Source organism: Stegodyphus dumicola, chromosome 10 (assembly GCF_044657685.1).
Source record: "Stegodyphus dumicola isolate Sdum_Otavi_A_Nest chromosome 10, ASM4465768v1".
In the NCBI taxonomy this organism is placed as follows: domain Eukaryota; kingdom Metazoa; phylum Arthropoda; class Arachnida; order Araneae; family Eresidae; genus Stegodyphus; species Stegodyphus dumicola.
The window spans coordinates 114,186,810-114,204,844 of NC_140777.1; the positions used below are offsets into that span (position 1 = coordinate 114,186,810).

At 34.2% G+C, this 18,035-nt stretch overlaps 1 protein-coding gene across 1 annotated transcript in view; it reads right to left on the reverse strand.

The window, feature by feature from the left end:
• LOC118204023 (alkylglycerol monooxygenase-like) overlaps positions 1-13,689 on the reverse strand; it is a 121,882-nt gene extending 108,193 nt beyond the window's left edge. Inside the window, exon 1 of the mRNA XM_085826097.1 lies at positions 13,566-13,689. The gene's annotated coding sequence lies outside the window, so the exon portion shown is untranslated. The remainder of the gene's footprint in view (positions 1-13,565) is intronic.
• Between the last annotated feature and the right edge of the window lie 4,346 nt (positions 13,690-18,035).

The window sequence follows — 18,035 nt, forward strand, 5'->3', positions numbered from 1 at the left end:
TAGACAAAATTTTCGTTTTGTAATGGGTTCATTGTTCTTCTCAGTTTCTGTCAATTGGTATGACAGGGTGTCATTTTTAGTATCCCATGTGAGATCTAAAACCAATCCTTCATTTTCATCTACATAAGCTGAGCTATCTCCAAAGGAATCTTGTATCTCAAGAATGTGTAAGGATTCTAAGTTTTACTAACGTTTATTTTATTTTAAAACTGTACTATCACTTCTTATTTTCTACTTCCGGCCAGAATTACATACTTTAACTTGTTTATGCAAATTGTCTTGCTAACGCCCAAGTATTTACGTTGTGGCTTTTTGTCAATAGTTGGAGAGAGAAGGAGATTTAGGAAGCAAGCCGCTTGCCACTGCAGTTTTACGAGTTTTCACTCGGTTGCTGTTTGCCTTTAAGGCCAGAGGTTTAGCCTTCTTGATATTTGACAAACGTATTGTAGTTTGAACGGCTTGGCGTGCTGCATACGCACCCTTTTAAATAAAGGCCAGTCTTAATGTTAGGCATTTGTATACTAATTCAAAGTTAGCTTTTAGTTAGAGTTTTAGTTAGTAGTTTTATATTCTTACGTTCAGACCACAAGTGGTTGGTCTCTGTATCTCGAAGTTCGGGAGTTCCTACAAAGTATAGAAAATAAAGGGTTTCGTATACCTTCCTGCTTGTGTCGTCTATACCACACATTTTTGAATATAGCCTGAGTAAGCTCCCTGTTCCTATTCACGACACATCATGTTTCCAAAGCAAATCAAGAGAAACACAAGTCCTGACAAAGGTAATGACTTCTCTATCCACATAAGTCAAATTTAGCTGATTTTAGAATTTTTTTATACTTTCTTTTGAAATATTCGAAGTCAGCAATAGAGTCAATACTTGCAACACAATTATCCACATAAAATGAATCTTTCAGTTTTATTGCAAGTCCTTTCAAAGACTCATCTACTCGATCTAGAACATGATTCAAAACAGTTGCAAGTAAAAAAGGGCTGCTTGAAATACCGAATACGACTCTGCAATTTCTATAGGTGATTAACTGTTGCGTATCTCCACTTTTCTACCACATAAACCGTAAAAAATCTCTATCGTTTTCATTGAGGGTTATCTGTAAGAAGACTTGCTTGATGTCTGCAACAACTCCGATATTTCCACACCTAAACCGATTTAAAATTGTCGGAATCATCTCAATTAGATTGGGTCCCTTTTCGATGCATTCATTTAATGGTACGGAGCTGCCAGTTCTAGCAAAACCATCAAACACAGGACGACATAGTAGAGCTTTTCTTAAATATCGCTCTATGTGGCTCTATATATTTTGAGATATTGTTCTTGAACTAAATTTTATGGTTTAAGTGCGAAGAACGTGATATTTAATAAATAAAGGTAACAGACAAAATGTCAGAAAAACGCCCCTTTGAGACGTAATTAAAAATCTGAAACCTTTCAGATTTTTTTTTTTTTTTTTTTTTTTTTTTAATTTTCTTTAAAGGCTTTTATTTCAATAGAAGTATTAAAATTCAGCCTACCTTTTCATCCCGGGGAAACTGTATCTCCAGTGTTGAACCAGAATTCAAACAAATAGAGTAACTCAGTAAAGAGGTCACACGTAGACGAACGTTACAATATATTTTAAATAACATTAAATTAACAATTCAAAGTTTGTGTGTCATAAGACAGAATACATCGTTTAACGCCACTCGTTCTAAGCGCGTTTTTTTTAAGTGGCATTGAGTTGGAGTGTGCTTCTCACGAACGATAATTATGTGCGAAATTTTAAAGGCTCTGTTTCCAAGAAATAGTTTTCTTCGCCAAACAGATTTATACCGGAAGAAAGAAGATAGCCTTTCACAAGAAGTTTAATTACATTTATAATGATAATTAAGGTAGTTTTAAAACTTACATTTATTTTGGGAACATATTTACTGTGAAACTTTAAGGGCCGTTAAGATTGGAATTTATCTGAGCTAACGGAGTCTGTTTCACGTTTCGACTAGCTTTACTATACGTATAGTTCAGATTTTTCAACTCGCCGCGCTTTGGGGAAAAACTGGTTTTGGAGATGGGCCGGCTACGTCAATTGTCTCCGTTAGCTCAAATAAACCCCAGTCTGAAAAGCACTTTACATGTATTATGGTTTTGTTTTTAAAAATTACTCAGGAATAAAAAATGTGTATCTTTCCCTCCACAGCTTTCCCTAAATAAGAGCCGTTTTCATCAGCTGATGATAAATTGGAGGCGAGAGATGAAGCTGGTTTGTAGGTATTTTCTCAGTGTGCTACAACAAAGAGAAAAGTATGTTTGACGAAATTAGGAAGGCGAATAAAATCTATGAATAACGTTATCAAGGCATAAAGTGAATTTAAATTTACTTCTTTACAGCAAAAGGTATAAATTCAGTGTCTTTGGAATGGCCTCTAAATATTTAAGAATTTTGCCTGCATGTATTAAAATAATTTACCAACAGAAAAATTAATTCATTCAGATATAACTGTTAATGCAAAATGGTAGGATATTTTTTTAGGATTTTAACTAAGATCCTAAAAAAATTATTAAGATTAATAAGATCTTAAAAAATATAAGGATTTTTACCTTTAATAAAAGACACGCAGAGACAAAATCACTAAGATCAAAACTGCGAAAATCCTCAACCAAAAATTAGGGTTCGAACCAAAAATATCTCCCATTTATAAAACACTAATCCCCCCAAAAAATAATTAAATTGATAGATATTTATTTTCTCTTAATTACCACATACTTTATAGATAGCTGTCTCGCATGCATATAAAAATAAATAATTAAACAACTAGAAAAACAAAGGTGATGCCAGTGCGAAGAAAGAAAAAACCCATAGCAACCTCTGCTAGGTGAACTGGTTGGAGTGGTTAAAATCCTTTTATTTCTCATTTTGTGAGAAATCGTTTAATTTCGGACAGAGAGGTCATAAACTCACCTTAAACATAGTTCCGGTACTGACATATAACCTGTAGTGCATCGCAAAAGGTATGGTGTTTATCACAGCATCTACAGCATTGCCGCATAAAGTTCACTGGTCACGATATTAAAATTTATAAAATTCCCATGAACAGCTAAGTTTTGAATTAGTTTATAATCCGGTTGAAAGCAGTTACGCTAAAAAACGTTCAGAAAACCTCTTTGTCCTCTAGGCATTCGATGAAGCCAAGTATTTAGCATTCCATGCAACCAGTTGTATCCCAAGCAACATGCTTCCAATAAGACTTGGGAATAGACATCATTAAATCAACATCACTGTCAATAACTCATTTATATGATTTTGCGTATTTTGACCTTATTTTATTCAAAAACAGTATAATTTAACTTTCGTCGTTGCAAATGTTTCAGGACTTTACCGCAAAATATTTATTAAAAGATGGGAAGGGAAAATAGAAAAAAAATATTCCATACATGCAAATAGATATAGCTTTTTTCATTTATTATTAAATTGTTTAATCAAGATTTAAGCATCATTTATCGTACTTAAAACTTGAAACATTTATCTGATCCATAATGAGTCATTACGAATGAGTTCTGATACATTTTCGCTTATGAATTTTGTACTAATTTAATGACTAAAACCTCACTGTTAATTTATGCTCTTTGATCTGGTCTCAATTCGTTTTTTTTATATTTAATTCTACTTTCTTTTGAGAAAATGTCGGAATATGTAGCCAGTCAGATATTTACCTTAGTAGAGGGAAAAAGAAACGAAAAACAGTTATCCTTGAATAACCTTAGTATCAAATTGCAGTTGATTTGTCGCAAGTCCTCAGTTTATTTGAATGGTTCCTCAGTTATTACGAATAGATATGCGGAAAAACAATCAGTCTGTACCTTACAATGTAGCTTATTATGATATTTAGGATAATTTAACTCAGTTTATTTATTGGCATACTTATATATGGATAGTTCCAGCAATTTCCCCAAATATCTAATTCACAATTTAAATTTATTTCTCTTATAATACGATACTTAAGGTACACTACTAAATTTAGAATAAGTTAATCCAAACAATGAGGCAGAGAGTAATTTCTTACCTTGGTCTTAGATACATATATATCCAATTACAAAAATGGTTTAAATGACATAAAGAGTCCTGTATTCGTATTTTCAAATTAAAAAAAAAATGCATAAAATACATGTTCCTCCGATACCAGATCTTTCACCTGGGAAATTTTGTACTCGTTATAAAAAAATAAAACACATCTTAATATCGTACGACAATTGGCTGAGATAGTTGATATTAAAATATAGAGTCATATTCAGGAGCTGTGCACAAGTTGAAGAACGAAACGTTTGAATTCGTACTTATGAAAACAAAATAGCGTTCAGAAAATTCTTTCTGATGATAAGCGGTTACGTGACGAGCATATCTATGCAGATGATTGTGAAAAAAGTGATCAATGTAACTTTCTTCAAAATCGAGATCTTATTCATAGAATCTCATTTAAATGATGTTCTTGAAACATTGGCAGGTTCATACGGGCACGTAACCAACTCGTAATATTATTTAATAAAACTGTAATTAATTTAAAGTGAACAAATATTTGTTCTTTAACTCATTTTTAGTCCGATTACCAGATAATGGCCCTAAAGTAATAAAACTTCTTGTGACTTGTTTTAGTCCGATTACCAGATAATGATCCTAAAGCAATAAAACTGCTTGTGACTAATAAAGCATTTTAGGCTTTTAAATTATTCATGCGAAAATTCTTTAAGCATACCAAATATAATAATATTATAAATTAAACACATTAACTGTAAGGATCTTAAGTTTTACTAACGTTTATTTTATTTTGAATCTTTACTATCACTTCTTATTTTCTACTTCCGGCCAGAATTATAAGCGTGAATGTTTTTATGCAAAGTTGTCTGGCGAACGCCAAGTATTTAAGTTGTGGCCTTTTGCCAAGCGAGAGAGAGGAAGCAGTGAGTCAAAGCAGGCCGCTTACCTTAGAAGTTACGCAGTTGCTGTTTGCCTTCCAGGCCAGAGGTTTTAATCCTCTTGATAAATTAAACGTATTGTAGTGTTCACAGTCTCTGTGCTACATATACGCTTCCTGTTATTATAAGGCCAATCTTCCACGTGTATTATTCTAAAGTTAAATTAGAGTTTAGTTTTATTTTTATACTTTTACGTTAGACCCCAAGTGGCGGGTCAGTGTATTCCGAAGTACGGAAGTTATTGTATATAGAGAAAAATAAAGGGTTTTGTATACCCTTCGTCTGTATCCTGTCTACTTACCACAATTAGTGAACATAGCTTTAGTAAGCTCTCTGTTCCGAGTCAGGTCCTTGTATGTTCCCGAAGAAGGTTAGAAGGAACATTGACCCTGATAGTGGCGCCCAACGAAGAAGAATAACCATGGCCGAGTTTCAAGAAGAACCTGTGCTGCCTGCAGAAACGGCTCAGAATCCAGAAATGCCAGCTGCCGCCCTGGAAGGATTTGGTTACATCGTCCAGACCATGCGCGCTTCGATGAAACCAGAAGCAACATTTAATGGAAACTCACCGGTAACCAGTTTTTTGGAAAAATTGGATGACCACTTCATGCTCTACCCCGTGCACGAGTTTCAAAAAGTTACCTTAGCTACCAGCGCTTTGAGGGGCCAAGCGCTTAACTGGTTCAAATGTATAGGCAGAAGTCTCTTGGGTCAAGCAGGAAGTCCCACCTATACTTACGAAAATTTCAAGACTGCCCTACTAAAAGCCTTCCCTGTTGTAAGGGATCGTGCGAAATTAGAAACGGAACTTTTCAGTATATATCAACAAAGAATCGAAAACCTCTCGAGCTTTATTTTAAGAAAAATTCACGTTTTCAAGCTCTTGTATGGAAACCGTTCGGATCCTGAAATAATTCAAGTGATTTTGCCGAGGTTACTACCTCAAGTGCAAGATTTTATTGAATTAAGAAATCCGACTACACTGGAAAAGTTATTTGAGCTAGCAATCCAGTTTGAAAGTAGAAGAACGGCGGACGTCGAAAGAAGACGCCAGTATCAACAGCGAAACCTATTTGGTACGCCAAGACTACAGCAAACTCAAGCACATGGCTACGGAGAAAAAGCGAATCAGTGGGCAAGGAAACCCGAGCATTCAAAAACAGCCGGCGAACGTCGACAGTTCAATAGCAACCCAGGAAAAAAGTCTCAAGGTCAGTGGAAAAAGAAGGAGAGCACGGAAAGGAAAAATAATTTAAACTAAAACGGATTTCTGCTGACGAGAGGGTGCGGAAATCCGAAGGCCAAGAAAACCCCTCTTCCTACAAGTTAAATACAGTAATGGTGAAAAATCTGACTCTTCCGAAGATTGAAGTCTTGGTGAATAATATCCCAGCCACCGCACTCCTGGATACCGGCGCGCAGTGTTCCTGTGTGGTGGAAGATTTTTTTAGGAAATATTTTCGCAAATACCGCATATATAATGCGGATAATACGACAGTGTTAGCGGCGCAAGGAGAAAAATGTAAGTGCGTAGGTAAAGTACCTTTGTATATCCGTATCAAGGACGAACAAATAAAGGTGATGTTTTTTATAGTAAAGAATCTGCAAGCACATTTAATTTTAGGAATAGATTTTCTTTCAGAAACCCAAGCTACGCTGGATTTTAATGAAGCGTCCCTTAAGCTGACAATGAAACCAGTTCGTACTGAAAACGCTGAACCGCCGATGTTAAAACTTGACCACCTGCCTAATGATGAGCAAGATAGAATCCGACAAGTGGTAAGTGAATTTGCTTCGTTATTTAGTGATATTCCAGGATTTACTCAGGTTATTAACCATAGTATTGATACCGGAGATGCAATGCCAGTTCGCCAAAAACCATACCGGTATGATAAGAATAAGGAAAAAATTATAGAATGGCATATTACCGATATGCTACGTAAAAAGATCATAACGCCCATCTCAAGTAGTTATGCTAGCCCGGTGGTTTTATGTAAGAAAAATAATGACTACCCTTTGGAGCATCCAAAAAGGTGGAGATTCGCTATTGATTACCGTAAATTAAATTCCATAACGAAATATCCGGTATATCCGTTACCGATCATAGAAGAAATTTTAAGGAACATAAAATCAACCAAATTTATGACGACTTTAGACTTAACGACTGGTTATTTTCAAATAGGGGTGAGGCCTGAGGACGTGCCTAAGACTGCTTTTATAACCAAGTCTGGCACTTATGCATTTTTGCGTATGCCGTTTGGCCTTTCAGGGGCCCCGGCAACATTTCAGCGATGCATGGACATTGTGTTAAGAACTGTTCTTGGAAAGTCCACATTTATCTATTTAGACGATATCATTATTACTAGTGGTAATCTCGACCAACATGTACAGGATTTAAGACAGGTGTTTTCTTTATAAAATGAGGCCGGTCTAAAAGTTAATGTCGAAAAGTGCAAATTTGCAGCCCCTGAATTAAAATATTTAAAATATTTAGGTTACAAAATATCTCAAAAAGGAATCGAGACAGATGAATCAAAAATAATCGCTGTACAAAAGTATCCGACTCCAAACACGGCAAAGAAGCTCTCTTCTTTTCTAGGACTTTGTTCATATTATAGATCCTTTATAAAAGATTTTGCGGCTATCGCTGAGCCATTGTTAAAATTAAAAAGGAAAAAGGCAAGATTCTCGTGGACGGCCGAAGCCAATAGTGCTTTCGAAAAATTAAAACGAGCATTAACGCAAGCCCCTGTGTTGAAATTTCCTGAAAAGGATGAGAATTTAGAAATTTCAGCGGATGCTTCGGATTATGCGGTAGGAGCTGTACTTTCGCAAAATCAGCAGCCCGTGGCATTTTTTAGCCGAACTTTAAATCAAACACAAAGAAATTATTCCGCGACCGAGAGAGAGGCTCTTGCAGTTCTGGTAGCAGTGCAAAAGTTCCGAGTCTATTTTGAACAGGCGCCAATAACAGTGTACTCTGATCGTGCGGCGGTAACTAGATTGTACTCAGGGAAAAATTTATCCCCAAGGTTAATAAGATGGGCACTCAAGCTGCAAGAATATAATCTGGTAATCAAGCATACCCCCGGAAAGGAAAATATCGTAGCAGATGCCCTATCAAGAATTAAAATTGACGAACAAGGTAATGCCGTAAAGGTGGCAATGCTCACAGCATGTACAATAAATTCCCGAGAAACTGTAATAACGGAACTGGGTAAGGATCCTGAGTTTGGAAGCATTTATGAGTATTTGAAGGATCCTGAAAATTTTAGCCACCAAGATATTGTGGCGATAAGAAATAGGGCGGCCCATTACGAACTAATAGATGGTCTATTATTTTATACAAAAACTACGAATTCCAACAACGAATTTCGACCTGTTATCCCAGCTGGTCTTAGATTAAATATCCTGCAGGAGCTCCATGACAACCCTTTAGCTTCTCATGCTGGTATTCGAAAAACTATCCAACGCGTACGCGAGGCAGTCTATTTTCCTGAACTGCAAAAGTTAACAAGGGCGTATGTCCAGTCCTGCCCAACATGTCAAGCAGTTAATTATATTAATTTCCGCCCGGCCGGGTTTCTAAATAGTATCAAATCTGAATTTCCAAATGAAATAATTGGCATCGATTTATTGGGCCCTTTCCCAAAAAGTCAGTTAAATAAAAGTCGCTATCTCCTTGTTATAGTTGATCATTTTAGTAAATGGACCGAAATTGTTCCCTTAAAACGAGCCTCCGCGAAATCAGTTACTGATTCTATTTTAAATAAATATATTTTAAAATACGGGGCGCCCCTAAAAGTTATATCGGATAATGGTCCTCAATTTGTAAGTAATATATTTGAAGACATGTGCCAAAAACTGGGCATACGTCATTTAAAAATGGTCCCGTATCGGCCGCAATCAAATATAGCGGAACGGGTCAATAGAAATATAGTGAAAATTATCCGTAGTTATGTTAAAAATTTTCATAAAAGCTGGGATAACTATGTCAATGAATTTGCTTTCGCTCTTAGGACCGCAAAACATGATACAACGGGCAAAACTCCTGCTGAGTTATTTCTAGGCAGAAAGATTATAACACCGTTAGATAAATTATTTTATGTGCAACAAAGAGCCCCAGAATTTAAAATGGGTGATATAGAAAAACTAATAAAAGAAGCAAAAAAGAATACGGAAGTAGCACAAAGAAAACAGAAGCTATATTATGATTTGAAACGACGGGGAGTAACTTATAAAGTAGGGGATGAAGTTTTAAAAATTAAGCATTCACTTTCTTCAGCACCAGAAGATAAAACTGCCAAATTGTTTCCACGATTTGAAGGACCATATGTTATAGAAAAAATAACTCACGTTGTAGTAGTGTTAAAAGCCAGAAATGGTGAAACCTGTTCCGCAAACATTGATCAAATCAAGCCCTACTTCGATCGTAATAAAATGCAAATCTTTTCAGATCTTTTGCAGGATCCGGCACGGCAGACACCGCAGGCACAAGCTCCAGAGGTGGAAAAACGACAAGTACAAGGGCAAGCCAATGAGAGACAGAAGCAAGTGAAAAGAAAATTGCCCCGCGGAAAAATTGAAGGTAACAAGAAAAAGAAGCCGTTCCACCGTCCAGAAAAGAGAGTTCACGAACACCCCCAGAATGAAGAAGGGAGAAGGACGACGTATGTGAAGAGAACCAAGAGAAATGACGGCAAATATAACCCGGCTTTAAAACGGAAGATCTACTCATCCGACAGAACTCTTCGCAGCAAAAGTCGCCGAACTGCGGAAGGGCCATCAGCGGCGGAGGAAAAGTTGCAAGGAGAATTTGAACGGCCAACAACGAGGTCCAAGCAGGAACACGACAGAAGTTTCCCGGTTCCGCCAAGACCAGCTGCCATCAAACGGCCAAGACCACAAGCAGAGGAGAAAAGGAAGGTATTCAAGGGTGGCCGAACTGGTGAAAAAAGGAAGCTTCCAGAGGAAAGCACTGAAGGGCGAGCCCGTACAAGAAGGAGGATAAATCAAACTACTATCTGCAGTACCTTTAAAGACTGGGCCCAGAAAAGGATGTCCGAATATTACAAAGATAAGTAAAATTTTATGTTACTTTGCAAACTTAAGTTAATCTTTCATTCTTACTGCAAGTGGCAGATTTCAAGAAGTTTTATCTCATGCGAGGTCTACCTTTTTCGCCAAAAGGGCGAGAAATGAGTTGTGACCGATTTTCGTATTATGTTTTTCAATTACTCGCGCGTAAAACTAAAGTTGATGTATAATAGCGTTGTGTAAAAACTTAAATATTGTAAAAGTTATTGTATAAATTTTATTTAAAACATTCTAGCAAGAAAGAAGTTTTAGTCTGAAAGACTTTTTGAAATGTATTATTTCAATGTAGAAAGAATTGGCACTTGCTTTGAAAAGAATAGAAGTTAACAATGTACTACTAATGTATGTTTTCAAATGTGTAAAATTAACGGCATGTTGATGTGTTCTTATATACATTTGAAGTGTTATTTTAAATGTTAAGAAATACCGTGATATGGTAAAAGTGAAAGTAATGTTAAAAATTTGTTATTCGTGTGACTGTAAAGACTAAATCATGGCGAATATGTGTTAAAAGTTGAATGATGTAGTTAGGCTCTCTGACGCTACACTTTAGAGTTAGCCACTTTCAGAATAGTACCTCAGGGTTTAGAGTTGAAATTAGGGTGTGTTAAGAGGTCGCGTTATGTTGAATTTTAACACGTTAGTGTTTTGATTGTAGGAGGAAGTGTGGCACACGTAGACAGAAACACATTCGTGTTTGGTGTTCTTTTACAACACATGTCAGAGAGCACTGGGAGAGATAATTAAAATAGTCATGAATGAAATAAGAATGTTAAGAGAAGTATAATTGTATATGTTACTTGCCATTTCATTGTGTAACATTTCATTAAACTAGTTTTCCTTCCAGATCTCTGGAAGGAACCAGAATTGAATAAAAGCTCCTGTTTAGATGCAGTACAGATGAAAAAAGATTGTTGTATATCCTGGGAGCTGCTATTGTAACAAATTTCGTTCTTTTAAATTTCTAGTTTCTAGCGAAGTATGTTTGTAAAAGATTGGCCTCGCGTTAGATTCTAGAGCTAAAAGTTTTCAACAAGGTCGTTTTAGACCTCAGTTTCAAACTAATTAACTCTGGCGGGAAGTATGTAAGGATCTTAAGTTTTACTAACGTTTATTTTATTTTGAATCTTTACTATCACTTCTTATTTTCTACTTCCGGCCAGAATTATAAGCGTGAATGTTTTTATGCAAAGTTGTCTGGCGAACGCCAAGTATTTAAGTTGTGGCCTTTTGCCAAGCGAGAGAGAGGAAGCAGTGAGTCAAAGCAGGCCGCTTACCTTAGAAGTTACGCAGTTGCTGTTTGCCTTCCAGGCCAGAGGTTTTAATCCTCTTGATAAATTAAACGTATTGTAGTGTTCACAGTCTCTGTGCTACATACGCTTCCTGTTATTATAAGGCCAATCTTCCACGTGTATTATTCTAAAGTTAAATTAGAGTTTAGTTTTATTTTTATACTTTTACGTTAGACCCCAAGTGGCGGGTCAGTGTATTCCGAAGTACGGAAGTTATTGTATATAGAGAAAAATAAAGGGTTTTGTATACCCTTCGTCTGTATCCTGTCTACTTACCACAATTAGTGAACATAGCTTTAGTAAGCTCTCTGTTCCGAGTCAGGTCCTTGTATGTTCCCGAAGAAGGTTAGAAGGAACATTGACCCTGATATAACAAATCACAAAACAGTATCATTGACTAGCATTTAAGATGCCTCGATGTATTCTAATTTATCTCCTAAGAGATCCTTCAATGCAAATTAAATATGAAGATTTTAAAATTAAATATTTTTGGTCAATTATTGTCATACGGGAGTTAAATCTTTTATTTTTTTATAAAGAGTAGAAAAATTTCCTAAATATTAATATAAGGAGCAGAGGAACGTATAAAAAGTTAAATGTTTGTAAAATTGATGTCTCTACTTTCCAAAATATGAAAATTTGCGTTATTTTAAACATTTTTATTATTAGAAGTGTGTGCCTACGATCAATGGCTGCGAAAATAGAGGTTGAATAAAAAAGATCTTTTGTGACACGGTGTACATAGCTATTCTTATTTAATTATATTCCACATTACTCATTTCTAAAAGCCCCAAAAATGTCAAATAGATTTTCAAATATAGAAGATTTCAATATAGATAGATTTCAATATAGGTTTTTAAATACATTTCATTTTTAAATATATATATTACGTTTTTAAAATTTAAATATAACCCATGTTTTCATGCATAAAAATGCAATTGCTCGTTAGTAATAAAATACAGAATAATCATTCATTTACTTTTCAAGAAAATAATTCTTACAGCCAAAGTTTTCATCATCATCGGTTTGAACTTATTCCTTGAGTTCATGGATTCTTCAATATATGCATCGCAATTTGTTTTAAAATCTAATAACTGCTCACTACATATATAAATAATCACTACTGATATAAATGAATGTATCTTCTGTAGCCGATATATGTAATATATCGTGTTTAAGATGCCAATGTTTAGATAAATTAACTCTTTAATTAATTTAAATATTAACTACTACAATCATGTTACCATATAAAGAATTACAGCTTACTACTCTATATTAACAAAATAAAGTCTAGGAAGAAAATAAATGTTTCAAAAATAAGTTGTTTATAATTTGATAAAGAAATGTAGTTAATTGGTATGAAAACTCTTTAGCGAAACTATATAATGTATGGTGTTATATGTGATCCTATTATTATTTGAATTGAAGTTATTATTATTTTATATGAATGACATAAACTTTAACAATATTTTTTTAAAATATTAAGTTTACTGCTTTGTTATATATAATGCATATTATTCAGCGGACTCTCAATTACCTTATATAATCATGTAAACAATACTTAACACTTTCGCAGATTTTACTCATATAACAAGAAGCTTATTATTTTATCAACTCATTTTCTACACTGCTAAAATATACGATGCTATATATTCAAACATGAAAATGCAATAAATGTAAAAACTGTGATGAAATATTAACACTTTAAATCTGTTTTAAATAGCATGATCTGTTATGCACACGTGTCCTGCCTGTTGCTATTTTTAAAAGTAAATTTTAAAAGTTTTTTAAGTGGGAGTACACCTGCCATGTCCAAGTAGAATGAAAAATCTGCACAAAACACTTTTCAAATAATAAATGAAAATGAAAATAAAACGGATGAAATGCTAATACAAAATGCATATACATATTGAATGCACTGAATTAAAGAAAAATGACCAAGGGAATAGGATTTATCAATAAACTAGCCCTCAAAGAGGTAAAACCTATGTATAATAGGGGAACGGGAAAAATTGTGCACATGTTTTTAAAATTTTCAGAACTTGAATATACGGGGTAACATGCGCGAGGAAATACGATAATTGGAATTAAATATTCTTAAAAAATGATGGTGAAATAGAAAAATTAAATCCTTAAATTAAAAAAAAATTCTTTAAAAAAATTAATTTAGGATATATACAAACATTTAGCATACATAATTTAAGATATATACATACCATATAGCCGTGAAATTTTGTACGTCATTCATTTATCTTCATACGTTAAGCGCGGCTGCTAATGTTTGACTGGGTGACAAACCTTTCAATCAAGCCAGTGAATTGTTTTTTTAAACAAATAACGGTGGTTTCCCCGTAAAATAATCAATGACAGTTTCGCGCCTGCATTACGCAAATGCAATTATTTCCTATACACGCGATCGGAGTAGTGCTGTAAGAAGATCAGTCAAGCATATGTTATTGTTTTTTAACACTGTTTCATTCCGCATTTTAATGTCACAATTATAGTTTACGTTCACGATTTCCAAATTTATTTTGGTGCTAAAGGTCTCTTGACCCAAAATTCTAAATAAATACCGCTTAGCCTAACCTAACTAATCTCATTCGACTGAATGGTATTTCAAAATTTTTTATTATATGAGACCCTACCTATTAAACGGTGAATGACGGAAAATGGGGACATCTGGTATTATCAACTAAACTGAACTGTAGTCGTTTTAGTTTCATATTTTCAATTTCAATTTATAGAATTATTGAGTCTATGTATTGCGATGAAGAAATTCTGAATACACAAACAATTTAGCAGTCTGTTATAGGGTATGAAAACAAAAGCACTAGATTTAAAAGACCAAATATAAGCTTTATTTTCAAAAATGGAAAATATTTTTACATTCTTCAAACAAGTAAATATTCCAATTAAAGAGCGAAAAATAATGTCTTCAACAACTTGCTCTGCAACATCGCATTCTCTCAATGGAATTCGTAAGCACTTTTTGATGTATCTGGCTATCAAGGTGGATAATGACACGTTCAGTTTCATCTTTAAATTCAGATTTTTTTTCGAGATTTGCAATAATGCATACATATTTTTAGAGCGATTTCTGGAGCGTCGTATTGAATTTCGAAAGGTAAAGAGTATTTTTTAAATATTCAACCTGAAAGCCTTTTTTGGATTATACGTCTGCATCGTGATTTCCATGATAGAATATCTTTTCGCAAAATTTCCAGGGATACTGATCTCCACTACTTTTAAGAGTCCATCAATTGTGAGTGGTTTGTACTTAGAAAGAGCTCTTCCCAAGACACCAAAGGCATAACAGTCTATGGATGAAACATCAGGGGACTTCGAAGCAATACATTAAAAATTTAAATATGCAATACCTTTATCAGTCTTCCTTTTTTTTTTTTTTTTTTTTTTTTTTTTTTTTTTTTTTTGATGGAATACAGTGGTACTTTCTGCTCGTTGAAATTTATTGGTATAAAAATTGGAATTTATTCTGTAAATATCAGACGGAAAACCTTCTGTTGGTAGTATGTTGAGTCGACTTTAACTTTTTTTCCGCTCTTCTTATTTTTAATTTTTCATTGTAAGAAAATCCTGCGACAATCATCAAATTAAACAAGTAATAACGCTGATTTTTGTTGTTTGACTTCTGAATTAGTATTTATTCGGCGTGTTATTGTGTCTTAATCATCAAATTTAATAAAACTTCCCTTGCATTGACGGAACCAGATTTTTGCGTTTGTTCTCTCCTTTTTCGATAATAAATCGACCTTTTCTTTTTGAAGTCATTTAGACAAACACACGCTTAAAGGTCACAACGTATTTCATTTACCTCCTGCTAAATAGTATTCGTACAAGAATCGGCAAATTATTCTGCGTCTAGCCACATGCCTCGGCAAAAACTGGTGAATATTATTTCTTAGCTCTTTTAAATTGTGATTCTTGTCGATTACTTTATTTATTGTTGCTACAGATGTATTTAAAGACTTTGTAACTTATTTCTGCGTCGAAGTATTTTCTCTTTTTACTAGTGATTAGCTTCAGAAACGTAACAAACAGTACGTACTTTTCTGGTGTTCGTTTGGAGCTTTCTTAGCATGCAGAAATAATGGCTTACGGTTTTTCCCTTTCCGAGTAATAACGTTGCCTTATGTTCACTTAGCAGGTTTAATACTATTCAATTTACAACATTTGTGAATTATGGAACAGGAACAATTCTTGTCGGAAAGTGCAGATGAATATTCTTCAATCCACAGATTGTTTAAGTGCGACGTTTCCAAAGAAGAATAAAATAGCTTTCACCACCAAATGGTGCACGAAGCTCCCTAACAGTTTATGCATAACTGTTAGGAAGCTTCTCCATTCTTGTAATGAGTTTTCCCAATCAAAGATCGCTATTGTATAGATCTAGTATGTCGACTAATTTGCAACCATGATGAGATAATGATAATGTTTCCATGTCAAATCAAACTCGACATTCTTAAACCGAAACTTTTATCTTTTGTAAGTATATAAAAATATTTTACATGTTCTAGAAATAAAGCCCTTTTTTCGATATATTAAATCCGGTGCTTTTGTTATGGCACTCTATGTATTCTAAGTTTTTTACGTTTCTTTCATGTACATAAGGGTGGTACTTTAAAAAAAAAAAGAAAAAAGGGAAATCAATCTTAAATGAATATTTATTTCAATCAGTTCGATTAAAATGTTAAAAAATATTATTCTTAAGAACTGCATGATCTAGAACAAACAGACAGATTCTATTTAAAAGATAAATATCTTGCCGAAAGGCAACAGATGGGAATGAAAAGTGAAACAATAAAAAAGCATGTTTTAAGATCAATAGCACTTTTTAGCTAAAGAAATAATTTAAAGGTTGAAATATATACCCCAGTGCCAAGTACGAGTTCAAGAGCTCTGAACGTAAGTAGACCTGGATCAGCTCGTAATTAGTGGACGAATATGATTTTTCCGATAGGTATCGGAAAAAAGTATTTCCTTTCTTTTAGAATCTCCTTCGTAGACATGGATGCCAATATAGACAAACCTAAAGCTTCGCCCCAATGGCGAAATCTATTACTTATGTCGTATTGAAATAGCCTATGAAAGATGAAAAAAGATATCCCGAAAAAGATCCGTTTTTATATAGCACCGTATTTATCAGCTTGATCGCCTCCTGTTTTACTTCCTTGTACGAAATAAAGGAAGTAATGTAATCGCGGAAACATTTGGGTATCATATTTCAACAGAAATATGCATTTTGACCTTTCCCAAATCCCTTTGGACTATACCTTTTGGTTTGACGTCTTTCATATGGAGAGAATAAAGGACTGTTTTTTCTGAAACGGATTGTGAAATGCATTTATAGGGAATTCAAAAGACTTTTTTTCGTGACGTTTGTACCTACGTACGTCTGTATGTATGTACGTATGTATATATGTATATATGTATCTCGCAGAACTCTAAAACAGTTGGTCGTAGAAGATTGAAATCTTGTATATGAGACTGCTATAACATTTAGTTGCGCACATTCTATTTTTACTGCGATCGGTAGAATTGAACATGTATACCGGTATACGCCCGGCTTTAAAAGTCTTTACTCGACCTTTATTTTGCCAGTCATTGGTTATAGTCATATACTTCCAATTACAGGAGCGTTTTAAATGATGAAAATATTCATGCTTTTGAAATATAAAATTTTTAAAAACGTTTTCGACAAATAACAAAATCTAAATTTTAAGGCGGTCTCCCGATTAATATACTGATAATCTGAGAAAGTTTTATAGTCGTTATGAAAAAATAAAATTATAAGAAATTTTACTCCCGTACGACAAAAACTGACGGGAATATTTAATTGTAAATTTTATGTCATATTCAACTTGCTTTGAGGGATCAGTTAAGTTAGGTTAGAATAATGCGAGGAAATAACCTTAAATGATGTGCACCAAAAAATGCGTATAATTTAATATTCCGTACAAGGAAGTTATGTGATGTCCAAATCAGAGTTCTTAACATTAAATTTAAAGGATCTGCTTGGCAACTTGATTTTGAGAAACTGGGAGCGTTCACTATAAAATATCAGTGGCTACCTTGTACGTGGAAATAAAATATCGTGTGTATTCTTTATAGTAACTTTGTCGTATGAAAATCGGGAGCAGAAAATTATGAGAATAATTTAATTTCCAAGGGACGCAGTTACGTTAAAAACATAGCAAATGAAAAATAGTCATAATAAAATATCGGTAACTAATTAATATTGCTTATTTAAAAAGATAATTCCAATAAGAATATACTGTAATGTTAGCAATAAAATATCTAAAACGATATCTTTATTTCCATTCACAGCTTTTCCCTAGGCCACAAATCATTCAGTTGTGCTGCAACTGCTGTCTTGTGTTGTCTGCTACTGCTTCCAAGTCGTCACTATCTTCCAAATTATCTTTACCTGCATTTCCGATAGTTCATCTTAAACACGTAACCTTCAGATTAGATATCCGTTTTATTGAAGCTTTTTATTATTATTGCTTCATCAGCCATGCTTCCAAAATACATAAAAGTAAAAACTAAGAGAAGGAACCCATTTCAAAATTTAGGAAATCTCGCTTTCTGAGCGCCTTGAAGGGAAACGTTCTGTGAAAATTACAAAAATTTTCAGGTTTTGTTTAGTTGATAGGGCAAACCGCTCC